The sequence below is a fragment of the Uranotaenia lowii genome, chromosome 2 (genome assembly GCF_029784155.1).
Source record: "Uranotaenia lowii strain MFRU-FL chromosome 2, ASM2978415v1, whole genome shotgun sequence".
Taxonomy (NCBI): Eukaryota; Metazoa; Arthropoda; class Insecta; order Diptera; family Culicidae; genus Uranotaenia; species Uranotaenia lowii.
In genome coordinates this window covers 50,647,037-50,667,063 of record NC_073692.1, presented here as the reverse complement: position 1 = coordinate 50,667,063, position 20,027 = coordinate 50,647,037, and the positions used below count along the sequence as shown (strand labels likewise).

The 20,027-nt window shown below is 37.4% G+C and overlaps 1 protein-coding gene across 1 annotated transcript in view; it reads left to right on the top strand.

Moving 5' to 3' along the window:
• The window catches only part of LOC129740951 (ribonuclease Z, mitochondrial-like), a 29,234-nt gene extending 9,662 nt beyond the window's left edge, over positions 1-19,572 (top strand). The window contains exon 4 of the mRNA XM_055732612.1: positions 19,432-19,572. The gene's annotated coding sequence lies outside the window, so the exon portion shown is untranslated. The remainder of the gene's footprint in view (positions 1-19,431) is intronic.
• Positions 19,573-20,027: the final 455 nt, after the last annotated feature.

The following is a 20,027-nucleotide window of genomic DNA, read 5'->3' as shown; positions in this document are numbered from 1 at the left end:
ACAACACACATTATAAAAAATGTGACTAAAGTTGTCAATCGATGTTAAAATCTCTGGACATCATATAAGACTGCAACACATCTCTCATAAAGGGTGACATAAATCGACATTCCATCGTCAGATTGCTTCGAGTCATATAAGAGCACAAAACATCTCACAAAAAGGGTGACTTAAATCGCCAATTCATCGATAGATTGCTTCAAGTCGTACAAGAGTTCGGCACACCTCGCATAAAGAGTGACTAAGATCGCCAATTCATCGTCAGATTGCTTCAAGTCGTACAAGAGTTCGGCACACCTCGCATTGAGGGTGACTTAAATTGCCAATTTATCATCATATCGCTTCAAATCGTAAAAGGGTAAACACACATCGCATAAAGTGTGGTTGGAACTGTCAATCCTCCATCATCGTAAATACGCATGAATGGAATTCTTTAATGTAATGTACAAAATGACGCCAATGCGACATAAACTACCAAAGTATTTCTAACATCGTAAATGACATCACATATGATGTTGTCGTGTTGTTGATGTTCATGAATTGAACCTTCAGAACACTCCTCGTGTTAGTCCTCCCAATCCAACGTAAATTCGTCAAGTGAATCTTCAGAACACTTCTCATGTTGATCCTCTCGATCCAAGGTAAAATCGTGAAGTGAACCTTCAGAACACGTCTTTTGTTGGTCCTCCTGATCCAAGCTAAATTCGTGAAGTGAATCTTCAGAACACTCCTCATGTTGGTCTTCTCGATCCAACGAAAATTCGTGAAGTGAACCTTCAGATGCTCCTCATGTTGGTCCTCCTGATCCAAGCTAAATTCGTGAAGTGAATCTTCAGAACACTCCTCAAGTTGGTCCTCTCGATCCAACGAAAATTCGTGAAGTGAACCTTCAGATGCTCCTCATGTTGGTCCTCCTGATCCAAGCTAAATTCGTGAAATGAACCTTCAGAACGCTCCTCATATTGGTCTTCCCGATCCAACGTAAATTCGTGAAGTGAACCTTCAGAACACTCCTCATGTTGGTTCTCTCGATCCAAGCTGAATTCGTGAAGCCAATCTTCAGAATACTCCTCATGTTGGTCCTCCTGATTCAAGCTCAATACGTGAAGTAAACCTTCAGAACACTCCTCAAGTTGGTCCTCTCGATCCAAGCTAAATTCGAAAAGTGAACCTTCAGAACATCCCTCGTGTTGGTCCCCTCGATCCAAGCTAAATTCGTGAAGTGAACCTTCAGGACACTCCTCATGTTGGTTCTCCTGATCCAACGTAAATCAGCCTTCGGCACACTTTTCAAATTGTTTGATGGTATTTTTCATTACGTAACTGGAAGTTCATTTACCACAAAGGCAAAGTTATATTATCTCTGTTGGATGCAGATCATTTTTTAGATGGGAAATAAAAATCACTTCTGATAGTGTCAACGAATGAAACTGGAGGAGAAATATTATTGTGCCATCTTTAAACATTACAACTTTTCGCGCCCAAAATTACATTTAATAACGAACAGTACGAAAACTGGCAACATTATGGTTCAATATAAAACGGTAAACCACGGTACCTCTGGGCGTTTTTCTTTTTGATGAGATTCATCAATCTCTATTTAAATTGTTCATAGATAGCAATTTTTTGAAAATGAAACGAAATTAAATAAAAAAGTCCACAAAAAGTCTCTAAACTTATGAAGGCAAATACTTCAAGTCTTTTAGAGCTATAAAATGTAAACATTTTATAGGTACACCCAAAATTCAGCCTCTGTGCCAATGGCGTGTAGTCAATTACATAGCATCATTGGTACAAGAAGATAACGCGATCGGTGCTGATTCGATTTGCTCCCACCGGCATTAATCTCCCAAGTTAACCGAATTGCGTATGTCTGAAAGAAACAGAATAAAAACGCTTTCACGTCCCTCCCTATCGCATCACAAGACGAAGAAGGATGGAAATAAATACTGGCCAACACCAGGCAGCCAGCGAACCGAGCACTGTGCGTGTGAATGTAGCAAAAGCAACAACAAAAACATCCTTCTAATTCAATCCCTTCAATCCACCGGCAAACAACCACGGCCGAGCTGTGCGTGTGTATGCAGTAAAAGCAACAAAACAAAAACATTCCTTCAATTCAATTTGCCGGCAAACAACCACGGCTAAGCTGTGCGTGTGTATGTAGCAAAAGCAACAAGAATATATTCCTTCAATTCACCGGCAAACAAGCAACGGCCTAGCTGCCCGGCTTTAGCAGCTGTGTATATGTAGCGTGTGTATGTAATAGCAGGCAGTAAGCAAAGCACAGTTCTCATTCAATGGGTTTCCCGTTTCCTCCACTCCCGTTTCCTCCACTCCCGTTCCCTTTCCCGTTTCCATCATAAGACAAATGAATACCTTGAAAGGAGGCCAAACGCCGGGAAGCCACTGTCGTGCGTTTCTTTTGTGATTGATCGGTGGCAGAATGCCTATGACAAATATCCCACTTCCTGCATGAAGCTCAAATAGTACACTGGTTAAGATATCGGTTTGGCAAGACCATATGGTTGGTGATTTGAGTTCGATTCTCCCTACGGGCGCTGTGGTTTGTATTTTTATTTTCTTGTTTCTGGGATGAATTATCCAACAGGAACGAAATCCCATTAAGTGTTTTTCTTGTTTTGCTTGAATGTAGTGGTCATGCATCATTTTAGTTGGGAGCCGAGTCCTTATGCCAGTTACGGTTTTTCAAACATATCATCTTCGGCACAGTGCACATTTCAGCGCATTATCGGCACAGAGATGTGCTAAATAGGCATTGGATTTTTGCAACCTCTTCTATGGGTGTACACATAAATCTAATTGATTGCTTCAAAGATATCAACCTTTGGGTATCTTTTTCGATTTTTTAAACTATTCAATGTTTTTTTTGCACTGAGTTTTATCACGAATGTTTGTCATGACATCAATACCTAGTTTTTTTCTACTCTCAGATTAACATCCTTCCCTGTTATTGAGAAATGTGAGCAATTCGTGTAAATAAGTTAAATAAAATAAATTCCAATCAACATTTGTCTCTGGAGCCACCTTCATTTTTTATATTATGAACTTAGCGAGCTCTCGTCCAGGCTGAGCCGTGCGACAAAGTTGAGAAAGTTGAGGCACAGTATGTGTCAACAAATCAAAAATCTGTACCGACATTTGTGATCGGGATCATGACCCCAGAGCACAGTAGTCCAAAAGAACAAAAAGTGGAACATTTTTCCTAGCGTCTTAGTCTTTCGTTTTAGCTCTTAAAATCTTCAGAACATTTGCTCCTTTAAACATGCTTCATGACTAGTAAGTCAAATATAAATGAAGGAGCAAATGTTCTAATAATTTTAGAGCCAAAATGAAAGACAAATACACTTGGAAAAAAGTTCCATTTTTTGCCCTTTCGGATCACTGTGAGAGACCGGAGATAAAAATCAATTACCGAGAGTGTTTGCCCAAACAGGTGAAAAATAATCAACTTTTTTTTTTAAGTCGAAGAAATATATTGCAGAACTGGCATTAAGAAACTTTACTTTGTTTTGAAAATAAAAACTTTTCTTTACATTCGTCAAAGAAGTTGGGATGATTTTTACTGTCAAAGTGAAGACAGTGATCCGGTTTGATGGAAAAAAGGTGGAAAACGAAGGTTGATGAAGCACATTCCAAGAATTCAATCGTCATTTTGTGACGGCTCGTAGGTTGTCCTCTGGAAAGAAATGGCAAAGTTTTTTTTCTTTCCTTCACGTTTTCTTTCGTCAGCATTACAAAGTGTTGCTTTTGTTTGTCTTGCTTTTGATTGCCTAAGTCTAAGTGTTCCTGTTTGCTGCCACGAAACCACGAGTGGGCAATAAAAGTAATTACCCGGATGTCATGACATCAGTTTTCTCTCTGGATAATTAATTCATCTTATTTTGTAGATGATTCGCTTCGAATTTTTTCTTCTCTAACAGATGAGTGAAGTTTTCGAGCCTAAGTTATGGGGTTTGTGATATCTGAAGGAAAAAACGAGTTCAACAAACGTGGTTTGTATGGAAGATTTTTTAAATTTTATTTCAATATGTCAATCTGAGCGGGCGAAAAGATTTGCACAGCACAGCGAATATAGATTTCCGAATGCTCTAGATTTTTCTGGTGTTGATTTTTTTTTCTTACTCTCCTCCTCTCTCTTTCTCTGTCTCGGTCTGACATATGCAAAAAAGAGTTTGCTGTCTTGAAGTTGTGTTTTTCTTCTGTTTGGTTGTCATATATTCGGTGTTATGTAGCTTTGCCTAACGTTTACATTTTGCGCTATTAACGACAATTATTTGATTTAATAAAAGTTTTATCTAGATTTTTTTTTATGTAGAGTTTTCTTCAATGTTTTTTTGTTGTTGTTATTCACTGTTTTTTGTTTGTTTGTTTTAAATAGCTCTGAAATATGTGAATAAGTATCGTTTCAACGTGTGATCAAATCATCTGTCTTTTCTCTATAATACGATATCTGGTCACAAACATCAAAAATTTCAAATCAAATACATTTACCTACTGGGAAGTTTTTTTTGTTTGCCCTTTCCCATATATCAGCGTTATGATTTTTGCCGTTATTTAATTTTCTTCGCCCAGTAGCAGAGCGTCTGCCTGCAATCATCAATTTCGGCGTTTCCTTGTTTTTTTTGTTTTGTGTGTTGACTTTTTGGTATGTTTTCAAACAGTTTATTTAAAAAATATCTTACAATTCAATAATATGGTTTTGAGTATAATACACAGTAATGTTGTCATGAATTTAAGTCGACGTTAGTTGGCAAGCGTAATTAGTAGACAGTTTTGGTTTAAACGAAAATCGTTTCGTGACCGATTGAATGTTTCAGCTATAAAGTGTTTTTTTTGTTGTTGTTTTACTCGTGGGTATTGTGCTTTTATCGTAAAATGTTTCTTTTTTTTCATTTGCTTCTCTGTTTAACATTATTGATGTTTTTTTATTTAATTTTCGTGACATTTCTTATGATTATGTTTCATTATGTTTATTCAGCGTTTGCATGTGATTGAGAGATTGAGTGACAGCTGAAGTGTGTATGGAATATGCAATTAACAATTCAGTTGCAATGAAAAGCGTAAGCTTACAGTTGTTGAATTTTGTTATAAACCAAACTCACTAAATGAGCGAAAGATTTCTATCTTATCGGTGACAAGTTTTATGACCGTTGTGATATAATTAAAGATATATTATATTTTATAAAAATGTGTCAAATAAGAACTTGAATTGACAATTGTGAGAATTATAAAAGTTTTTTAAAATTTGGAACATTGTTAAAAAATTATGTTAATTTTGTCAATTTTGTTGAATCAAAGCAATCGCAATATTCCTTTTAATTCAATTTAATTGAATTGCTTTAATTCAGCAGAATTATTCAACCAAGTAGGCTCACAGCACATTATAGAGTCAATTATGTACAATTTTGGCATTTTTGACAATTTTGGGATTTTATATAATTTAAACAAACCATTTACAAAATTTTCAATCTTTTGACAATTCTGGAAATTTTGGCAACTTGACCAATGTTAACTCTTTTTTTTAAATTACGACCATTCTGACAATTTCGAAAGTGTTGAAATTTTTTTTAATTTGACAGTATTGAGAATTAAGATAATCTTGGACAATTTTGACCATTTTGAAAATTCTAACAATTTTGACGATTTCAACAATTTTGAAAAAAAAAATGTTTTGATAAAAATTTATCACGTTTTGCAATTTGACAATGTTTAATATTTTGATAAATTTGACAATTTTCATAATATTGTTAAATTTATCAATTTTGGAAAACTTACACGATTTAGATTTTTTTTTTTCAAATTTTGACAAACTGGACAATGTTAACAATGTGGTCATTTTTTGCAAATCAGACAATTTTGACAATATTTTCATTTTTTCAATTTTTTATGATTTTGACTATCATGGGATTTTTTCACATTTTTATGATAACTTAGACAACACTGGCAATTTGAAAACTGAGTCAATTTTAATTTTTTAAATTTAAAATATTTTGACAAATTTTGAATGTTTTGATAACTCTAAATTTATGTAGTTTGAAAATCGTAAATTTTAAAATTTATGTTTTATGAACCGAAATGGATAAGCTATATTAAATAAAATTGTAACCTTATAAACAACATGACAAAAGTTAGACACTATAGGTGGGAACGAATTTCTCATTATGTTTAAAAATAATTATCTTTTACTTTTTATTTTTCGATATTTCGGAGGACAATTTTTTTTTTTTCGATGGTTTTCCATTAAACACTGAAAGCTGCTGTAACGAATATCAGTTTCAAACTTGTCACCTTCACCTATAAGATAACTAATTAAAGAAATCCTGGAAAGTGAAAAGTCTTGTTGTGTTCTATTTTTTTTTTGTTGTTGTTCTGGCTACGACTGCGGCGGGGGAATTCAGTTGTTGTATCCAATTTAAAATATATGTAAACCGTATAAAAAAGACTAAAAACTGTAAAACCCCATCGCTGATCGTTCTGGTGAATTAACTGACAGCAACTTGCCAGCAGCTTTGAAAGTCCAGTCGGCTTATGTTTAATCTTTTCTTCAGCAGTTCGTACAATTCGTGTCACTGGGAGATTTTGTGCAATGTTCTATATGGTATTGTGTGATTTTTCTTCTTCTTTTGGTTTGGTTCAATATAGTCGATTCGGGTTTGATCTTAAATCTAGGTTTTTTTTCTCTACATTGTAATTATTCATATAAAGATGTTTTATTTCAATGTTGCTGCAATTTTTTCAATACCTACGCACTTTAAAGTATATAGAAAAAATAAATTTTATTTTCTAGGCAATTTGGAGAGCTGGTGATTGCTAGCATTGCGAAGCGATGAATGTGATGATTTTCAAGGGTGGTCCAGAAATAAAATATAGAAAAGAATCAATTTTTCGAGCACAATTAAATGAAAATTCCAGTAAAAGAGAAATAGATCACAACTAGTGGAATATGTCGTACTTTCGATGAACATATAGAAAAAAACATAATACATAAATTTCTTCGGTATTCTTAAGTTTTATATTACAAAAGAGTTTCTTTTTACTCTTTTTTGTCCTCATTATTTGTAAGTCTGTAAGTTTGTGTAAGTTTGTAAGTATTTGTAGTACAGAATTTGACTTTAGCTAGTTGAATCTTTGTTTTTATATTAAGTCATTCTCTCTATACTAAATTTCTGGAATTCCGTGCACCGGTCGATCAAATACGAACTTCGAAAAACAAATACTCAGATCGATTCTAAAGAATTTAACAGATTTCAAATTTTAAAAAAATCTTACTTTCAACAAATTTTACAATTTGAAACATCCTTTCAGTATTGATTGTTAAACTAAATGAAAACCTGAGAATGTCGATCAACCGAAAACACATTGAATTTAAAGATTTGACATTGTTTTAGGATCTTTTCAAAATAAAGACACAAATTGAAGAATTCGAAACAATTTTTTTCCTTAATTCACAACATAAAATTGCTAATCTTTCATGAGATAAAAATCTCGGCAACGGTTCTCGCTAACTGAACTTATGACTGAGATAATTTTGAGTAGTGTCTTCTTTCACTTTTCTATGGCTATCCCAAAATCCACAAACCTAGATTATTTTTTCCCCTCGGAAATTTGATACTCGAAATCATAGGAAAATATCTCAAATTACACGAGATTTGTGAAGATTCCTGAGTTACTGGAAGATATCTATTCGAATCATGTGGCAATCGCTTAGTTCTGAAATTTTTTCAGAAAGTCGATCAAATTCCGGGTTCTTTGTGAAAATTAAATTAAGACTTTTAAAACTTTATACGAGTTAAAATGATTCAAATTTGTTCCCATTCGTAGGTACAACAAATTGAAGCCTGTGTGCAGAGGGTGCTGCTGAAGGTCGCGCGAGAGTAACAGCTGTTGGCGAAGGATCCACCTGCGGAGGTAGAATTGGGGCAACCCAGGGTGGCCAGATTTCTCAGATTTATCAGGGTTTGCCCGGATATTTAATACAAAAGTTAGGAAAAGTCCGGTCCTACCCGGTTGCCCGGATTTCATTGAAAAAAGAACGGACTCTGTCCGGATTCACTCACTCCATTTGCCAAGTAATACAAAAGAAAAACAAATTTTGTTCTAAAAAGTTTTATCTATGCGTCCAAAACGGAATTTTTGGAGCGAGTTTTATAAAAATAATCATAAAGGTTTTTTGGAAGCCTACAATACGATTTAAATTACGCTGATAAATGTTCACGAAAAAAAATTCTACAATTTTTTTTTTTCTTAATTTTAGTTGAGTAATTCTTGGATTTTGACTAAAATTTGCCCGGATATTGTTCGGGAGTTGGGACGACAATTTCGAAATCAAATGCCCGGATTTTGCCCAACCAAACAGATAAAATAGCCTGGATTTGTTTGGCCCAGATAGATGCTGAATATATTCTGGCAACCTTAGGGCAACCATCTGTCTGGTGGGATCGTGATCTTAAACATGTGGTTCAGTTCATGTACCGTGCCGAAAAAGCAGTATGAGGGTGGAAGGTTTTTGGAGAAATTTCATGATTCACTTAAAATTCACATTTATAATAAAAATCGGAATTTTCATGTAAATTTCGTAGGCAGTCTCGGGCCTACAGAAAAATATTAAAAATATTACCTGTACTACACAGGAAAAATCGTCTCCGAATGTACAGGCAATTGGACACTTGTTTTTTGGGTTGTTTTCTGTTCTTAAATCGAGTTGTAATTCCAGCTGTTGAATATGTTACAACGAAATATATTTTTGAGCTCAGGATTGTTTTGAAAATGATCTACTTAAAGACCAAAGGTGAAAATTGTGTTTTCGCCCATAAGATTTTTTTCACGGAAGTCGAATCCCGCTACAGTTTAGGATGTGGATTACATTGAAACAAGTTGTGCCATTTTGTTGATGGTGGTTTACTGTACCCAAAGTAATTCTTCTCATTTGATGGTTATGGATCAACACTCAGTATGAGAAACACTGTTCTAACTGACGTTTTTGGTTTCCTCGATAGTTTTCCTATTCATCTGAAGTCTGATGGTCACTCAGTTCAGTTCAAGGGTTCACATTCACACATTCTATCGAATATTTTCAACGGAGGGTAGTAAAAACCTCACACGTTATCAGAGCAAAAATGATAGTAAAAACTCTGGGCCAAAACTAGTAGTGTTTCGTTTTCTCCGCTGGCACAGGGGCAAACTTTTTCGTAATAAACAAACAAAGTTGTCACCCGGCTCGATGCATATGGTTGCTACACTCACCCTCATGCTTACTCCCAACACTGACAACTTTTACGGGGGTCAGAACGATCACTCAATCGAGGTGTTTTAAGTATCTTGGGGTTTGGTTTGATTCCAAATGTACCTGGAGAGCCCACATTGAGTATCTGAAAGGAAAATGCCAACAAAGAATCAATTTTCTCCGATCAATCACTGGCACTTGGTGGGGAGCTCACCCAGAAGATCTTTTAAAATTGTATCGAACAACAATTCTCTCAGTTATGGAATATGGTAGCTTCTGTTTCCAGTCAGCTGCTAAAACTCATCTCATCAAACTCGAGCGTATCCAATATCGTTGTCTCCGCATCGCTTTGGGCTGTATGCCTTCTACGCATAATATGAGTCTTGAAGTTTTGGCAGGCATACTCCCACTAAAAGATCGATTCAATTTGTTATCACTCCGGTTCCTCATCAGGTGTGAGGTCATGAACCCATTGGTGACCGCAAATTTTGAAAGGCTTCTTGAGCAAAATCTTCAAACCAGATTTATGTCTATATACCATGTCTTCATGTCCATGCAGGTTAATCCTTCTTCATATTCTCCAACTCGTGTTTACATCCCAGACTACGACAACTCTTCTGTCCAGTTTGATTTGTCTATGCAGCAAGAAATTCGTGGAATCCCTGATTCGCATCGTCCACTTCTGATTCCAAGAATTTTCGATGCTAAATATAGACACGTCGATGCTGACAAAATGTACTTTACAGATGGGTCGCTTATAGAGGAATCAACGGGATTTGGAGTTTTTAACGAAATAGCTACTGCCTCATATAACCTCCATCCACCATGCTCGGTATACATCGCAGAATTAGGAGCCATTTACTGGGCGTTGGACAGCGTCGTTTCAAGGCCAGTAGGACACTACTATATTATAACGGACAGCCTCAGTTCTGTTGAAGCAATCCGTTCAATAAGACCAGGAAAGCACTCACCGTATTTCCTCGGGAAGATACGGGAGACTCTGAGTGCTTTATCAAGACGTTGCTTTGCCATCACCTTCGTTTGGGTCCCTTCACATTGCTCGATATTGGGTAATGAGAGGGCGGACTCTCTGGCAAAGACACATATCACCGTGAAATCGTCTTCAACGAATTTTACTTCATAGTTCGAAGGAACTCTCTTGTCAACTGGCAGCGCAAATGGGACGAGGATGAGTTGGGTCGATGGCTCCACTCGATTATCCCAAAGGTAAGCCTCAAACCCTGGTTTAATAGATTGGACCTGAGTCGAGATTTTATTCGTATATTTTCCCGTCTCATGTCCAATCATTATTCCTTAGACGCGGTACTCTATCGTTTGAATATTGCTAGCAGCAATTTGTGTAGTTGCGGCCAAGGTTACCACGACATCGAGCATATTGTTTGGTCGTGCGAGGTCCATCTTGTCGCTAGAACGAATTTGATAGACTCCCTTCGGGCCCGAGGAAAACCACCCTATGTTCCAGTGAGAGATGTGCTGGGTGTGAGAGACTTGGACTACATGTTCGAAATATATCTTTTCCTAAAAGCTATTGATCTTCGTCTATAATTTCTTCTTATTTTCATATTTCCCTATCTATCTTCTTTTTTCTTTAAAAGTGAACTAGATATAAGCACACAATTGTTATCAAACAAAACGAGTTTGGCTCCTTAAAGCCTAAAGGTATGAGCCGTTTCAAATAAAGAATTTACAAAAAAAAACTTTTACGGGGAGCAACCGCCTGCTTGAGGTTTAAAAGTTTGGGCAAAACTGGTGGACTTCTGTATGGATAAGAGCAAGTTCACTGGTGTTGGGAAAAAGTGGTAGAAATTTTGACATTTTGAAAATTTTACAATGCAAAAACGTTTTCAAGATCTTTGGGCGTTGTATTTTTTTACTGCACTGTTTCTATTTCAGCCGTATATGATAGAAATATTGTTATTTTTGCATCACAGCATGCGAAAATACAACACGTGTTGTTAGAAAAAACTTGCAGGCCACAGATTTTGAAAATGTTTTCGCATGGCAAAATTTTCAGAATGTGCGAAAAGAGACAAAATTTCTATCACTTTTTCCCAACACCAGTGAACTTGCTCTTAGAGCAAAACTCGTGGAGAACTAGGTTGCCTCTGCTAACAAACGAAAACGCTATAGGAATGTGCGATCTTCAGGAAAAGATCAATCCCCAATATCATTGCAACAAAATATGTAGTTCCATTTCAAAAATCGGACCCAAAAAATCGATCTCTACTCGGTCAATACCTACTTCGAGCGTTTCGGCTCTTGAAACATGGTGTTCATCGACTCAACGATGGGTCATGTGAGTGTTCAACAACATGAACTGTGCATTTTTGTGAAGAAGTTGTATAAGATTGGTTACACGACTCAAAGGACTGTACTAGGACAGTGGTCGGCAACCTTTTGAGTCGGAAGAGCCAAAAACTTCAAATTTTCAAAATTTCAGAGTTTGAAAGAGCCACTTAAATGATATATTGATTTTTTTAATTAGAAAAATATACATTTGAGTGATCAATGAATTGGATTTACGAAAATAACTGTCAAGCCATTTTTTTTCTATCCTGGAAACTTCTTTTAAATCTGTTTCTAATTATGACTAAGTACATGGATTCTCTTCTGGATCGACAACTATTCTCATATGGTTTGATTTTATATCAATTTTTATGCGATTGCAAATATCGCGTCTAGAGAATTTAAAATCCATATTAAGCTTAACTTGCATGATGTTTAAATGAAAGATTTGAACATACTTATATAATCAACATTCTTTTATTATTTTTTCGGCAAAGCTTTTAAAATAACAGAGTAAAAGAAAAAAATATATATTTTTTAAATATCAATCTTTCCCCAGATCTAGCTAATCCTTTCAAAAATCCAAAACATAGGGTTATATTCAAATGAAATCTATGTAGCCGATAATTTTAATCTTCAAACCTTATTCTCCTGACAACTGGTAGGATTTTCAAAATTCATTACATCAAGCGAACGTGTCTTGAGAATTTTATGCATCTGTAAAATTCAAAAATTCCTCTGCGTCCAATTGAATAAAGAATAGAATTCTATGCATTGTAGATTTATTATCAATGTTTGCTAAAGATTATTGGAATGAAAAATCTGTGGATTGACCAGTGTAAATCTGAAAAAATGTGATTTTGTAGCCTTCATTGAAAATTCGTGACAAATAATTAAGAAACAGTACATTTTAATTGTCAAAATCAGTTCAAGGATACTTTTGAAGTTTCAAAACAAAAAATAATAAAAATAAATCAACGGTGATTAACTTTTAATAAAACATGAAATAAAAATATGTTCGTTACTGAAACTTCGTTCAAAATTTGTGTGCTTTTGGTAAATATTGGTTGCAGCCATCACACTTGAAATTTTAAGTGTGTTCAAAGCAAGGTTGCCGAAAATATTTCTGTGTTTTCACGAGAAAAAGCTGACTTTCTGTGATTTTGACCAGAAATTTTGGGATGGTTTTCTGTAATAGGAACAGCATAAATTTCTTTGAAAAGTCATGAAGAAATGAGTCTTTTAACTTTTCACTTCAGAAAAATCAGTTGATAAATGAAATTAAAATTTGCTCAAAATTCTTTGGAATTACAAAGCTAAGGGCTAAAGCTCAAAATAAACATACACAAAATTCAAATCTTTTCCCACAATTCCAAAAAATTCATGCGATTTTATTTCGCTTAAACAAGTCGAAAATAGCTAAATTCGTCAAAATCGCGAATAAAACCGGAAAAACTCCGGGTCTTTTTCCTCGATATCCGGGCAATGATCTTTTTGAATTCAAATAATTAGGATAGGATTGAGGTGGAATTTTCAACATTGAAATTGTTAAACGTCATAGTTTGAAATATTTATCGAAATGGTTGATTAATTATAATACGATTTTGGGAATCGCAACTGATCAATTTTCATAGAGGGCAAAACAAGTGATTGTGAGTGTTTAAATATAAAATTTGTAAATTATAAATTAAATCTTGATCGCTGATGCTTCAAAAAGAGAGACAAGCAAAAAAAAAAATAAGGCTTTCAAAAACGCTATTTTGCCATTTGGTCCTTTCCGTTGCTACCTACAGAGGATACAATTATAAAATTTTCTTCTGGACCCATTAAAATCTGTGTGCCAGGTCACAAGACTCTTATATCGGTTTATCAAAAATATAAATAATATTTGCGCTGTGAGCTAAAGATCCGCAGCTTTATATAGAAGGAGCCGCATGCGGCTCGCGAGCCGCAGGTTGCCGACCTATGTACTAGGGAAATAGCAACACTTGAACTTACATTGGAAATGGAAATAGAAATTTTCCGTGAAATAACCTAGTAGTATAATGTTTACATGTGCCCAAATTTTGTAACGATCAATCAAGTGGTTTTAGAGAAAACGTCCAATTGTCTTATGTGCCGCTTATGGTGTTTGTGATATAATACTGGCTATTTCATAAACACTTTTCAATTTTGGGAAAAAAAACCTCAAAATGAGCATGTTTGTCGGTAGGATTCAAAACAAGGTTCTGAAAATGATTTTGCGGCTTCCAGCTTGGCACAGCACCTAAGATCCTCATCGACTTGCAGATATTGAAACGATCGAAAAGATGGTCAACAACATCATCTCCAACTACATAGGCAAATCGATGCAGTCTTCCATCGCAAAGATTCGTTCTTTTAACAATGAAGTTAGTTTTAGAATAAAGTTTAGACTTGAGTTTGTAAATTTTTTTGCTTTTTTGCAGGCTTTGGAATCGGAGGAAATTCACAGAGCCCGGGACATCCTAGAATTGACAACCGTTCATGTGAAGCGAACGCTTCGAAACGGGGTTCATCTGGAAACAAGAACCCTTTTTTGCCTGATAGCTATTCAATGGCGTCGAATAGGCTGAGGAGCTTCGAACGACGGTTCAATCAAGAACCACACCTGCAAATATTAACCAACAAATCGAACAGTATCTGGCCAAAGGTTACTGCCACAAGGCCACGAAAGAGGAAGGGTTGAATACCAATCCTTCTTCCTTGTGGTATCTTCTGCTAAATGAAGTACTGAATCCGAAGAAACCACATAAGGTGGTGTGGGATGCAGCGGCAAAGTCCCAAGGCCGTTTCCCTCAATTCATACCTGCTCAAAGGCCCTGATCTACTGGCATCTCTTCCGGCAGTCATCAGCAAATTTCGAGAGCGCCGAGTTGCCGTGGAAAGTGATATAAAAGAAATGAACCACCAGCTTACCCTGAGCTGCAGATAAGCAGGCGCAAAGATTTCTTTTCCGTTTCATCCAACTGTGTTCATCATGGATGTGGCCTCCTTCGACGCTACTAGTTCTCTGTACTCGGTGCAATACATCAAAACCTCAACGCCCAGCAGTTCTCTACTAATTTTCCAGCAGCAGCAGCAGCCTACTGCTATGACTACTATCTGGCATGGAAGCTTTCGCGCGGGCTAAAAAGATACGTTTCATTCACTCGAATGGTAGATTCGAGATCACTAACTGGACATCTAATTCCACTAAAGTTCTTCGAAGCCTGGGTGTTGACGGTGGCTCCAGAGAGCCCATCCATTTGGAGCGAGACAAAGCGACACACTATGAACGGGTTCTCGGCATCATGTGGGATTCACAGAACGATGAATTTTCTTTTGCAGTACCTAAAAACGCAGTGGCTACTGATCCAGTACCACTGAAGAAAGGTGAAGTCCTAAGCACGGTCTGTTGGCTCCTTTTATGGTGCTTGGGAAGATGCTCATGAAGGACCTGTGACGAGCGGGTTGTGAATGGGCCCAGAAAATTGGCGGCGAGTGTTTAGAAAAAGTGACAGTGGGTCGCAATGTTTCATCTGGTCTAGGGTGTTCGGACCCAACTTTGAGTCGACGCCTTCTGATCGATTTGGCCAAATTCATTTTCACATCTTTACAGACGCTGGGGGGAAATGCCTATGGATGCGTCGCATACCTGAGTGGCACCGATAAATTTTTTTTAATTCCACTGCTCGAATTGAAGGCAGCAGATTTGGGAGAGAACCTGAGTCACGCTGTCAGGAACAATCATTCTCTTTCTATAGGCAAAACTTAGTTCTGGAGCGATTCTCAAATCGTTCTCTCCTGCAACCAATCCGATCAACGTGAATCGGTGCAATTCTGAGTCTCTTTAAGTTGACGGACTGGCGCTACTTTCCGTCCAAGTTGAGTGTAGCAGATTCACTCACCAAAAGGGGTTCTTGGTTTCGTGGCATGGAGTTCCTGTTCTTTCTCGATGCAAATACAAAAACGGAAATCAAAGCAATACACCTTTTCCACAGCGTTGAGCTTCCGAGTTGCCTTATCGACGCGACCAGATTTTTGAAATGGAATATTGTGGCGTGCGTCTTCCGGGTTATATCCAACTGTCGGCGTAAGGTTGCTGGCAAAAACATCGATACTGTCCTGACGACTCCGAAGCTTAAAAGGGTCATCAATATCGAAATTCCGTATGCAGTGGTTCCGTTGCAGCAAGACGAGCATCTTCGAGCTGAAAATGTTCGCTTCAGGATGGCCCAAAGTGAGATCTACGAAATCAAAAGACTGAAGCGGAATGCAGATTTACCTTTCCTAAATTGGTTGCCGTTCGAAAAATCGAGTCCTCTCTTCAAGCTAGTTCCTTTGATTGACGCAGATGGTGTGTTGAGGTTGTAAGATAGTTCCCGATTATTTTTCCAAAATCCCTCTGTGTTATGGATTTTTTTTGTTCTACAATACCACGAGAGATTTGGCCCCGGATATCGAGGAACGGTGAAGAACGAAAGCAAGCAACGTTTTGTGATAAGCGGTCTCACCAACTCGATAAGACGATCCGAGAGAGGCTGCGTGTGGTGTTAGATCCGAAAATGCCGAAGAATCCCAAAATGGCTGCACTACCCGTGCAAAGAATAACACCTTTCAAACGGCCTTTTACTTTCGTTGGTCTTGACTATAAATATGTTTCCAGTTGAAGTCGTCGTTGATTGCCACAGAGAAAAACGCTGGATCGTGGTGTTCACATGTATGGTTGTTTGGGCGAAGCTACCCACAGTCTTACCGCGTAATCATGCATAATAGCGATGCGCCGTTTCATCAGCCGTCGAGGTCTCGCCTCTTAATACTTCTCAGACAACGGTATGAACTTGCGAGGAGCGAGTAAGGAGATAATCCAACAAGTGCGAGAGATTGACAATGTATGGCGCCGACAAATTTACGACTGCTATCACTAGTTGGCACTCCATCTCCAAGTGGGATGAGTCATGACATCCTTAGACGACGGACGTCGATTGATAGATGAAATCCTGCGGACTACGTTAGCTAAAACTGAAGACATGATCAACAGCCGGCCCCTTACTCTTGTATCTACGGATCCAGTCGTAGGTGCATTTTGTCCTAATGTCTTCCTGCGTGGTTCAGATCTCAACGAGCCGTATGAAGTGATCAAACCTACCAACCCTACAGAGGTGCTTCGGGATGTTTTCAAGAGATCGCAGCAGCCGGCCGACAAGTTATGGAAGCGGTGCACAAAAGAGTACGTGCCGACTGCCAACCAGCGTTCCAAGTGGTTATACGAAGCAGATCCTCTTAAGAAAGGAGATCTCGTGTATGTAGTAGACGGAAATCGACGCAAGGTCTGGGCATGAGGAACCATCGTACAGCCCATCAGTATGTCAAGCACTGGTGGTCAAGCACTGGTGGTCAAGCATCAGGTGAGATCGTTAGAGATCGATGGTGTACGGAAAGTGTTCAAACTGTGGGTCCAGAGAGTGCCGCTCATCATGCAACATTCAAAACTAACGATAACTCTGATCCGGTGGCTCCAGAGAGTGGTTCCGAACCAGGTTTACGGGTGGGGGACTGTTGAGCGTGTAATAATTGTGTGATTCGGCAACCCTGTCGGAAAGTGAGCCGGAGGTCGGCGATTGGTGATGGAGAGTAGTATAAACAAAAAATATAAGGAACAATCATCGTAAAAATCGTAAAAATGGTTTCAATCATTTTTACGTTCATTCAAATTTTAGCTCACCGTTTGATCATCTAGGTCTCCTTGAACGATGTTACCATATAAACTTTTGTCGAACAGTTGATTTTCAGCTGTTTTGAGGGTCTCCGAAGGGGACTTTCCTGTTTCACAATCGCGTCCACAAATGTTGGTCGATGGATATTCTTCACTGGACGCTATGTCTCTAGCCACTAAACAGATTGTCACAAAATGCACGTATAAATAATGCACGTAATTACATTACTAGGTAATTGCACTTAAAATTTCATCAATTTTCATCTATGCATTTAAACGCTACTCATAAAAACGTTGCATTTTTTTTTTTTTGAGTGAAATCCTTATTATCCAGAAGATGCCACAAAAACCTTTTCCTAAGATGCGAAAGAGGTTTCGCTTGCTTCAAAATTCAAAGAGTAAACAAAGTTGTTTTTAATTTTAGATGTCCCGAGAAATATGCAGAACGACTATAAACCTTCAGCTTGTCATCAGAGATCCATGCCAAAAATTCGGTAGTTCATTGCTGAAAGTAGGCTTTGATAAACCAGAACTTCGAGCACTTAAAAACAAAACAAAACAACAAATAATTGGTATTGGTCGGTGTAGGGATGAGATGAAGAATATACAGAAAATAAATCAAATTTAATTAGGAGTAAAATAAAATAATAGTTGTATTCGGCAACACTGTAGATGAATAAAATAAAATAAATTTCTATGAGAACATTTGCTATTTTGGCAGCACTTGACAAACAAACAAAACAAAGTCAGTCATTGATCTATTCTTGCGAGCGACAGACGTGTTCAAGTGAATCTCTGAATTGAGATTCGTAAAATCACGACAGTCGGTAGTTTTTCACACGAAGAGTATTTTCAGGCTTTAAAGCAGTGATTGTGAAGCCATTTTGCCAATGACTGGGTAAACATATTTAGAGTTCGATCAATTGCAAATCATACTGAGTAGTGTGGTAAGGTGGTGTGGGTCCTATCGCTTTCGATGGATTGAAGTTACTCAAAATTTTGAGAACCCTTAGACTATGGTAAGTCGTATGTCGTAGTTCGACATTGCTTTAAAAAAGTAATCAGCACAGTTTGACGATTGTAAACTGTTCACTTACACACTGCGAAAAAGGTCGGCATAGGGCATATACTTCAGCAGACTCTTAGACGCATCCTGTCTCGCGATCTTGATTCGGTGCAGATGATCGAACGGTATTGAACTTTCATATCTTTATTATCACCAAAAAAATGCTCCAGTTGAAAATTTTGCATGCCTGTTTTTCTTCAACTTTTGGTTGTTGAAATTGAACACAACTCCAAGTAAATAAAATAACATACAATTTGTTACTAGTGCAGCTTATTTTGCCCAGTAGAATGGTAAAATTCTCTCTAATTAAATCAATATTTTTGAAAACTCCCACCAATGAAACTGAAATTGGCAAGATATTTGATCGACCGGATTGATTTAAACAGATTTCGTCATAAATCTTAAACGATGAATGCGCCATTTTCTTTTTGCACTTCCTAGAGAATGTTTATGAGTGAATATAGAAAAATGAATTTCGGATGCTAGGTATAGTAGCTTGGGGATTATTGATGAGCACCGAAACATCATCCTCGTCGTCTCCTATCTATGGGGCGGGTGCTGCTTGCATGTTGTTACTCCTCTGCACTGCTTTTACTTAAATGTCCGTCATGTGGATGGCTCCGGTGTGGCCATTGCCCAGCAGCAGCCGCTTATCGTTATCGACACCCGGAGGAGATTGGCCAGCATTCCGGGAGTAGTAATCTGCTGGATCGCCGTAACTGCTATCCTCTTCGAGGATTTTCTCCAACAAAATCTCACCGGAAGCTCCCAGCACTGAGGGATTGTCGTTGTCGTTGGCATGCAACAGAGGAAGAAAAGAGAAGGATTAGTTATTGATGACAGTGACAAACGATGAATGGGGGCGTGCTTACAGCAACAACAAAGACAACGGTTTGAAAACGAATCAATTTTGAGATCTGCACACATCGATACAATCAATTCGAAGTTTAAGTTTCAATAACGGAAATACTGAGAACAATGACAGTGCAGTGCAAACTATAAAACGAACAATTCTACCTATTAAAATCTTAAAACCCAAAACCTAGAAATACCAACCGCCGCCAAACATGATTTAATTTACATTTTATTTTACAGGTTATCATAACTTTTCGAAAACGCTCTGCATGGAAGGAACAGCTCCGTCAAAAGCAAAAACGAAAATGAACACAAACAAACCGCCAAATAAGAACTGCCTGAATAAGCCAAACTAAATAAAAATACAAATCCAAAAAAAAATACAAGTACAAAATAAAACACAAAATTTGAAGCCAGTATTCAAGGAGAGTTAAAGTTTCAAGAACTGAACGGTGGAGAGGAAGATAGTAAAAATGACATCGATAAGGTAAATACAGAGAAAAAGTTTGTAACACGGACAGGAATGGAACATACCGAAATTAGCGTACAGTATTTGTTTCGTGTTATTGTTTTCATTCAAGGGTAGGATGAGATTTCATTCATAGTTTACAGACTAGATAGCTAGTGAGTGGGTTAGAATTTTTGACCCGTTTAAGATTCGTTTTAGGTTCTTTTTTTTTTTGTTAATTTTCGTCCGGATACTGTTGATGTGTGTGAGTTTGAGTGACTTTGACTATCCTAAGAACATCGTTTAACATTGATCCGAATCCACTAACATCGATAGGTTTGGTTCAGATTTCGATATTACATTGAAACATGTCGCCGGGTAGATGCTC